Genomic DNA, 7,550 nt, shown 5'->3' with positions numbered 1-7,550 from the left:
TCAAAACTCAATTTAATCAGTAAGTTTTTGAATTTTCGAATATTTCCCATAATAAAGTTAGAATGCAAGTAAACGTTCAAAACTCATTCCGACTTGTTCAAAATTCAATTTAATCAATAGGTTTTGTTTGTTGAGTTTTGCAATATTTTGAACAGTACAGACGCCATTGTTGAGGTTTTTTATTGCAGAACGTTCCGTAGATGCATCTACGGAACAAATAAACGTAATGAGTTTTGAATGCTTTCGTAGCTGTATCTACGGAAGAAAGAAAAATCAGTTTTTTTATTTTTCCTATTTCCTTTTGTTTTTATAATTTAATTGTATATAATTCGACTTTATTTGTAATACACAAACATTATGGCCAATGAGTCAGACCGCATTATAACTAGGAGGATTGCACAACATGCATCCGTGCGACGTGCACGGATGCCGATAGTCGCACATGTGACAGACGGCACCTCCTTTCCATGTGTTGTATAATGAAAATAGATTCAGTGCATATCAGCTACAAAGTTTTACTAATAACTTGTGCTACACGTAATTTAAGACAACTAAAAATTTGTAGCTGTTCTGCACTGAATCTATTTTCATCATACAACACATGGTAGTGTGTTGGTCGACTATGCTCCGGGAGAGTTCAATTATCTTGGATAACATCAAGGAAGTTATGTTTTACTGTTGATGTTAGCTTGACTTTTATGGGGGCCTTATTTTGTTTGAATATGGATTAGAACTACAAAACTCATCAGTCTCAGTTTGACTACATTTTTTATGTCTGTATTTTTATTAGATTTATGTACTTTTATTTTGATTATGTTTGTCACTATGTAGAAGATTTATACGATGTTTTCTTTTTGTGTACAATATATACAATTGCCTTTACATTACACTATTATGATGTACTATATTTTGACACTATTTAAAAGTTTTTAAAATATAGCAGAATATTCCGTAGGTACATCTACGGAGCACTATATTTTGAACACGTTCCGTAGATGTACCTACGGAGAGAAACAATTTTTTTGAAAAAAATGTGCTTTCGTAGGTACATCTACAAAATTGGGAGGCATAATTGGAATTTCGTTAGGATGGCTGAGAGAATTAAGGGATATAATGAGATATTCTCTTTTTTATTACCAAAACTAATCCTTTAAATGAATATATTTTTTATTTAAAAGACACAACATTTTTTAATGAATATTTATGGAAGCGGATAGTACGATAAATGTGTTTGTTCAGTTGGAAAAGTATAATATTCATATACATGTAAAAATTCGTTAAGCCGGTAATATGTGGATTTTAAGATATTGATATTTACAGATATTCGTGGATAAAAACACCCATGATAGATTTTATCCGCAAATATACACATGTGCGCATTTTTTTGTCATCCCTAATATCTTTGTTGCTAAGAAATCAAAAATATCAAAAACAAATAATATGAAAACATTTAATTGTCAAAAAAGTAATTTTTTATGTTTGATCCCTTTATTTAAAGTGGCTTTGAGGACAATTTATTCGCATCCATATTTCAATCAAATGAACACATCCATATTTTCTTCGCATCTAACTCTATATCAAACATCCATAACTTAATTGTTGATCTCTTCTGTAAATCAGTCATAAAATTCACATGCATTTTTTTCATTAACTTCAATCCATCAAAATATATAACATAGATCACCTCTAATAAATTATTTATAAAAACGAGAAATAGATGATGAATATTCTCATCCACATGCTGTTATGCTTATTTGTGCGTTCAGTTTACTCAAAATCCCATGTGCTATCTTTGCTTGACATATCTTTTTCTAGTGTGTATGTTTCCCTTTATTAATCTTCATAAATTTTCAAATGTTTTAATTTTTGGTAGTTTCCTAAAAGAATATGTACATTGATAGTGATATTTCAACCACTGGACCAGTTATGTTTTTTTTTTTTATATAAATTGTTTTTCTCGTGACCATGTTTTATTTTTCACTTTGTCAGATAACAGATGGCCCATTTATCACAACCGTCCATTGCGGAGGATGCTTCCCTAATTGATTGGATGCATCTTCAAAGTGTTCTTTTATTTAGAGATAAAGAAACTATAATATATTATTTTATCAAAAAGGAGAAATATATGTTTTAGAGTAAATGCTCTTGTAAAAATGAAGTAGGATATGCAATTGGTTCTAGAGAAAGTTAGTATATATAATTAATGAAACTGAAAAAAATATGTTTTAGTAGAGTCATAAAGTATTTTAGTATATACCAATAGTTACTTGATTCAGTGGTAATTGTTAGTTGGTTTCAGTGGTGATTGACGCTGAATTTGATAGGGAGAATAACGGCACGGTTCTTCCTCTACAACTTCGATTGGAAGAGGACTAGAATTACTTGATGGCAGAACCGACGGTAGTGATGATAAACAAAAAATATATATATTTTAATATATTAATTGTAGATAATATTTTTTATTTTATTTTTTTAATTTATATCTAACCTTACGATCGAATATTTAACTCTGTCTTATTGTTATTGTTATGTACTCTATATTTTTGTAAAGAATCTTTTAAAAATAAATGTGTTTTTTAAATTAATAAAAAACTAGTATTACTTTATGTCTTTTTATAGGAATTAAAAAAAAGCACCAAATTTTATAAAAATAGATACTAAAAATAATTTTAAAAAATTATAAAGATTAAACTTGAAATATCTGATTTATAGGACTAAATTCACATTTAACTTTGCTAGCATAAAATCTAAAGTAGTATGATTGATACTTTTATCTCATGACATGTCAACATGTTTTGTTAATTAAAAATTATCCTCTTTATTCCACAATGAGTACACGCTTATTTATTTTACAAATATTAAAAAATAACTATAAAGAAAGAAATGGTATAGTAATTTTATCAAATTAACAATATCAAGTGTTATTGTCAAAAAAGACAGTAGTTGATGTATATTCAACATTATTATGAATATAAAGTTAGAGATATTAACTATGTAAAGTTATGCAAATACAAATGATATTTTTTAAATCAAAGAGAGTGCAAAGGCCTCTTTGTTCAATCCAGTGATCTCAATTAGTTTGGTACCAAAAATAGAACTATTCACTTGTAGTTCTAGCACACCAAAATATTATAAAATAAAATGAAAATAAAAATTCAAAGGAACTAGTGTCAAACTAAATTATGTATTAGATCACCGAAACATATAGATAAGAAGACTATTCCTAATAAGAAAAAAGCTTTCGCCTATAAAAAGAAATAAAGAATCCTTAAATGGGTTACATCTTGACCATGAAGCTATGCCACCATAATTGTTACGCATAATCTTCTCCCCTCTTATGTGAGTATTTTCCTTCTCTATGACTTAAACTATGTATCTCGGGGTTAAGTACATTGATTCCAAAAATCTCACTATCAATTAAGCAATATCATTAGAGCTAGTGATGTGACCTCCAATTTTTGATATTGATAACTTGTTCACCTTTTTTTTTTTCATCAAAAAAAACTTGTTCACTTTTTTTTTTATGATCTTTTTTAAATGAAAAGGTGTAAATTCAAATTTCGAAGACATTATGATGCCAAAGAAAGGTAGGATTAGAGCAGATAGCATATAAAGTGAGTTAGATTAGCGATCATATATAGGGTGAATTGAATATTTGAATATGAGGTGGTTATAGTTGTTACTACTTCACCTCGTATGATCGTTGAGGTGATATCGGAGGTGATATCGGAATAGAGGTTAAATGCTTTTGTCTTCGATGGTTGAGATAGGCGGAGACGCGTCTCTAAGCCAAGTTAGTCCTTTTTTCATGTAGACCGAAAATATAAGCTTCTAGAATCCTTAGCCCACTTGGTGATAACCTCTTAGAAGGACATGAAGATTAGGTCATGTAACATGTCATCTTTTCTCACAAATGTGTTCACATTGGGTTTCTTTATTATTATACTAGGAAATGAAATGTGGTTTCTTTCTTCAAAATGGGTCCTCTTGGTTTTTGATCCAATTATCATTTAGACTCAGACTCTTGAGTACACAAGCCTCGTAAACACTTATATATTTTAATTTGTAATAGGTCTAAAAGTCTTGAAGTTCAAAAAAAAAATCTTGAGATAAAATTGACTTCCTAACGTGATGTTTCATACTAAGATAACGCATGTACCGAAGTGGTACCTTTCTCCCCCCTCGACTTGCAGTTTGGGAATGCGATGAAATTCTTTAAAAAAAATTGTATTATCCGTTTTTGCTTTTATGTTCTCTTACTTTATGCGTAGACATGTGTCCATGTCCTTTCATAACGTCATTAATGCACTGGGATATTTTTATGTTTGCTTATGTTTATTCCATTTTCATTGCAGGTAGTAAAATATATTCCCTCAGTTGGACACTGCGGTATGTCAATCTTTTCATGGTAAAAATCGGCTACATCATTTTGGCGGGTACACTGCAGTATGTCAATCTTTCTTGTGTGCAGGTAAAAACACCAATTTCGATCTCGATCTGAACAAGGTTTGAGAATCTCTACATGGATATTAGTTGTGTTTGAGAATCATATTAGTAGTATAAAACAAAATTTAACAAAATACTTTTGCATGTTCCCCATTTTGATTTCATTGATTTTTACTTTTTATAAATTGTTTTTCATTTAGATAAAAATAAGAGCTGGTCTAATGGATGCCCACTTGTATGCATTCAAAAGGTGATGTTGGTGATGAGTCTATGATTCAAAGACCTTATCTTTCTGAAGCTTGGGAGGTTCATGAGAGGAGAAAAGAGAAGCCTTTAATGAAATGGAAAGTTCCTTCCTACTATGAAGAATGAAATTGCTATGAAAAATAGTCTCAGATTATGGGCACACACTGTTGCTTCTACTGTTAGATGAGAATTGAGAGGAGGTGAGAATTGTAATGATTTCTTATTGTCATAATTTCAATACTGAGAACTGTTTGTTCAGATTTTTGGCCTTGATTTTTATAAGTTACAGGAACTGTTTGTTCAGATTTTTGGCCTTGATTTTTATAAGTTACAGGAACTGTCTGTTCAGATTTTTGGCCTTGATTTTTATAAGTTACAGGAACTTGCTACGACATCTAAAAGATGAAAAAGCTCGCAAGCTATTTGACGATCTTCTTCGCGTCAAGTTATAAGTTTCTTATCTAATGTTGTTGGTTGATTTGCTGATTTGTGCTTGGGGCTTTTTTTCAAGTTGCTACAATTGGGAATGTGATTGGTCATCTTGCTAATCCATTGTTGGTTTTACCTCTTAAACCTGCGATGCCCACAAATTCTGTGCTTCTCCAAAGTCTGTCGAACTTGAATTGCCGAGTAAACTATTTGAGTATGGTTATCTGAGGATTCTGTTCCGATGAAACTGCAAAAGGTATGATATTTTCTTGTGCACTTTTTCGTTTTTGTTTTTTTGACTGTTTTTTTATTATAAGTTTACATTAGTGGTTAGTGTGAATCATTAGGTTTTGATATGCTGTTTTCTGATGTTGTTAATATCTGCTATAGCTACTATTTGACAACATGTGTGTGTTAAATGGCTTATTGCAGAAAAACAGCGAGTAGTGTTATTGTGCAACTATAGCTGCTGTTTAACATTTTATTTAAATCTACATGTGAAATCGTGATTGTTGTATTATTGTCCATTCACATGGTACCGAAGGGCTTATGCACTTGGATGTTAGTTCCATATTTTGGATAATATAGTTGAAGCCAGTGGAATTTGAGTACTTTTGTTGTTCTATTATTTAAAATATCATAATAATTATGGTAGAAGTTAACCCATATATCGGAGTATCAGGTATATAGCAACCAAACTGAGGAGGAATTTTGTAGTGGTAATAAGACAATTAAAACTTAACATGGATTACATGTTTTTATTAGTTGTCTCATCTCATGCTACTTTTCTGTTTTTGTAGAATAATCCCCTAACTATTCCACTTAGATACGAATTAGAATGAGAATATACAAGTATTTATGCTTACTCACCTGCTGCCATAAAAGTTGGTCCCTGGAGCTTACTCAAAGGTGCTTCTTTAATAAAGTTATTTCATCCAAGTCAATCCATCTACTATTTTGTTTTGCATATCATAATACAAAATCTTTCAATTGCCTAGATTCTACCAAATACTTGATGAATAGTCTTACTAATTGATGGCAGCTTGATAGGTAGTGCATTTTGGAAAGAAAGTTGTGGTAGGACTACTAATGTTGACAAGTTGATAGTTTATGCAAAGATGGTTTCCTCTCTCAGCAAGAAGGATATGCTTTTAGATGATGTTGCGTCAATTATAGTGTAACATGAGTTAGATTATAGTGTGTCTGATATTTGATATTTGGTGTATTTTTTATTAGCAATATTATTATTATTTGGTATACTGATTGCACATCTTTTGCTCTTTTTAATAAATCCAACTCCTTTTGTAAGAGTATGATCAAGTAGTACATTTTTTTTTTTGTAAAATTTATAATTGCTTAATTATAAATACTATTATCATTTATCATTCTAGACAATTTTGCATCAGTTATAGCTTATGGTATATAGGTGATTGTTTAATTATGATGTCAACTGGCTATAGCTATATTTAAGGCATGACAAAAATATTTTTTTATAATTCTTAACAACAAAACTTCATAACTTATAATTTTGTAGTTCTAAATTGATACTCTACCATTCTCCGGTGTGCCGCCAAATTTATGTTCATAGAGTTCACAAATAGACTTCCCCTTGCATTGATGCAATGATATATAACTTCACATATTTTATCCATCAATTTTAACAACTCTAATTTAAAGGAGTATCATTATCTAAGGCAAGTTTTTGCCTTTTTATTTGGTTTTTGTTTTCCTTCTCGCTGCACTAAAAGAAATAGTTTTTGCTTTACTTTTGAGCTATGGTCTTAATGAGTTTCAAGTTTAGTTGTCCATCCAAAATTGAACATGAGTTGTATTTTGTTTTTTCCTCTCCTATTTTTTATTTAAATTTTGTGTAAGTTTATGCCTTCTCACATTCTAATTGTCTATGTTTTTCCTCTCCTATTTTTATAATTGGTAATGGTTTAAGTTGTACTCGCAAATAGGACCAGTTGCAAGCAACAACATGATATTATTGCTGCGAAGCATGTGAATAAACAGGAGCTTGATGATGAGTCTCCTCTTTAGAATGAAGTTGAGTGTGCAATTTTGGAGATGAAGTGTAGTGTACAATTTTGGAGATGAAGTTGAGTGTGCAAAATGATATAATTTTAAATAAATATTTTCTTACCACGAATATATAAATATATTGATATATATATATATATATATATATATATATATATATATATATATATATATATATATATATATATATATTAGTATAGTATAATATAATATTATGATATTAATTTACTCTCTTAGTATAATTTATTTTTTAATTCAGATAATTTTTTATTTATTTCACGGGTCACTATCAACATAATATCTATTTTAATTTAATCAATCATTATCTTAATTTGAGAGACAAAATTCTTATTTTTAAATATTTTTTCTCCCGTAAGATTATTTAT

The 7,550-nt window shown here is 29.7% G+C and overlaps 1 long non-coding RNA gene across 1 annotated transcript; it reads left to right on the top strand.

Moving 5' to 3' along the window:
• The first annotated feature begins 4,331 nt into the window (after positions 1–4,331).
• LOC131636562 (uncharacterized) lies at positions 4,332–6,317 on the top strand. The gene is made up of 3 exons (XR_009294119.1): positions 4,332–4,471; positions 4,647–5,377; positions 5,922–6,317. It is a non-coding gene; the product is annotated as an uncharacterized LOC131636562 (long non-coding RNA).
• Positions 6,318–7,550: the final 1,233 nt, after the last annotated feature.

This window comes from Vicia villosa, unplaced genomic scaffold (assembly GCF_029867415.1).
Source record: "Vicia villosa cultivar HV-30 ecotype Madison, WI unplaced genomic scaffold, Vvil1.0 ctg.001788F_1_1, whole genome shotgun sequence".
Lineage (NCBI taxonomy): Eukaryota > Viridiplantae > Streptophyta > Magnoliopsida > Fabales > Fabaceae > Vicia > Vicia villosa.
The sequence above is the reverse complement of the archived record's forward strand: the minus strand, read 5'-3'. Positions and strand labels throughout refer to the sequence as shown.